At 34.4% G+C, this 2,204-nt stretch overlaps 1 pseudogene; it reads right to left on the reverse strand.

The window, feature by feature from the left end:
• LOC115302210 overlaps nt 1-2,204 on the reverse strand; it is a 26,288-nt pseudogene that overhangs the window by 9,893 nt on the left and 14,191 nt on the right.

Genomic DNA, 2,204 nt, shown 5'->3' on the forward strand with positions numbered 1-2,204 from the left:
AGGAGGAGGACGGAAAGGAGGAGGACGGAAAGGAGGAGGACGGAAAGGAGGAGGACGGAAAGGAGGAGGACGGAAAGGAGGAGGACGGAAAGGAAGGGCTATCACAATAATCACAGCAAAAAGGGACTTGATTTGGGCCAGAGTGGCTGCACTGGAAGAGGTAGTAGTGGTTGCTTTCTGAAGACAGTCAACAGATATTGCCAAGAGATTGCTATGAAGCAAGAGGGGGAAAAAATGATCAAAGTTTTAGCCTGAACACCTCTAAGAAAGTTGCTGCTTGCTGAAATGAGGTCTCAGAAAGAAAAAAAATAATTGAGAGGAAAGAGTTTAAATTCAGAACTTGTTAAGCTGGAGATTCTTAGATATCCAAGCAGAGATTTAGAATAAGCAGGTGGTTCTTTTATGCAAAGAAGAGTTCCAGGCTACAGAAGGAACATGGGGGTTGAAGACTAAACTGGGTCCAAGCAATGAACACTGGGATTTGAAAAATTAAAATGCTAACTAAATGCCAATAAACTTGACTATTTACATTAAAAAGGACAAATTAATGAAAAACACAAATTATCAAAATTAACACAAGGAGATATGGTGTCTAGATAAAAAATATAAAATATACAAAAATGTCTATAACACTCTTTGTGAAATTCATACACTTAAACGATTCATATGCTAATCTGCATTTGGGATAGTCAATGCAATATCATAAAACAATGAAGATGAGCAAACTCATGCAAGATACAACAGCTTATATAGATTCCACAGACAACCCTGTTAAGCAGTAGAGGCCCAATTCATATGGTTTACTTCATATTCATAACATTCATGTGCAATCAAAAGTAACCTATGACAGGTATTAGAATATTTGTTTCCTAGTAGAATTATAATGTTAAGTTGTGCTAGTAATGACTTATACCTTAACCAAATAATTAAACAGAGATTATTTAAACTTTATTGAGCAATTACTCGAGTGTTTTTAGACTAATCATTCATTGAACTGTACACTTTTAATTTTATCCACTTTTTATGCTAAACTTCTAAAAATTTTTTTAATTATTAGAAAATAAAAAATAAGAACAAACCAAAACATATTTAAAATATTATGTACTAAAAGACTAGCTCTATGCGTTATTAAAATATTCTATAGATCCACCATGTTTAATAGGGTTTATACTAGTAGGATACTGGTATATTAAGAAGAAGGATATAGGTACCGAATAGGTGTTTGAGTGTTAAATGTGAGAAGGGAAGGTAAAATGTACAATCTGAACAAAGAAAAAACCTTAAGGAGATAAATCCAGTAGCAACTGACATAATAAATTTCACTACATATACTTTGAAAACATCTGAATAAAACTCAAACAATATAACAAATTGGGAAAATATTTGTATAGAATACTTAAGTATCTAAATTTTATAAATCAGTATGAGAATTATTAACCTCCTAACAGAAAAAAAAATTTAAATATTTAATCTAAGAAGTCCACAGTAAAATACAAGTATCTTTTGAAGATGCTCAATTTAACTCACTCAGATTTTCTGTTCTTCAAGTTTTGCTTGTGATAAGCATGTGTTTTCCACATGAGGAAACATCAATAAAGGATTTATAAAAACACAATTATTTAGTTAGACTGAAAACTTAAATCTTACTGTGCTTGAAAATATTTTTTATTAAAATTTGTTATTAGGAAGTAAAATTCCTATTTTACCCTATGAAAATGCAAGTAATTGCCTTCAAATTTTTAAGTTGAAACCAAGAGTTGGGGCACCTGGGTGGCTCAGTTGGTTACATGTTTGGATCCTGATCTTGGCTGAGGGAATGATCTCACTGTTTTATGGGTTCAAGCCCCACATCAGGCTCTGTGTTGACAGTACTGAGCCTTGTTAGGATTCTCTCCCTCCCACTCTCTCTCCCTGCCCCCCCATTTGCATGTCTGCTCTCTCTCTCGCGCTCTCGCTCACGCTCTCTCTCTCTCTCTCTCTCTCTCTCTCTCTCTCTCTCTCTCTAAAGAATAAACACCTTAAAAAAATAAAACTAATAGGCATCCGAAGGAATGGGAAAAGATAGTTGCAAATGACATATCAGATAAAGGGCTAGTATCCAAAATCTACAAGGAACTTACCAAACTCCACACCCGAAAAACAAATAACCCAGTGAAGAAATGGGCAGAAGACCTAAACAGACACTTCTCCAAAGAGGGCATCCA

Source organism: Suricata suricatta, chromosome 9, assembly GCF_006229205.1.
Source record: "Suricata suricatta isolate VVHF042 chromosome 9, meerkat_22Aug2017_6uvM2_HiC, whole genome shotgun sequence".
Classification (NCBI taxonomy): Eukaryota; Metazoa; Chordata; class Mammalia; order Carnivora; family Herpestidae; genus Suricata; species Suricata suricatta.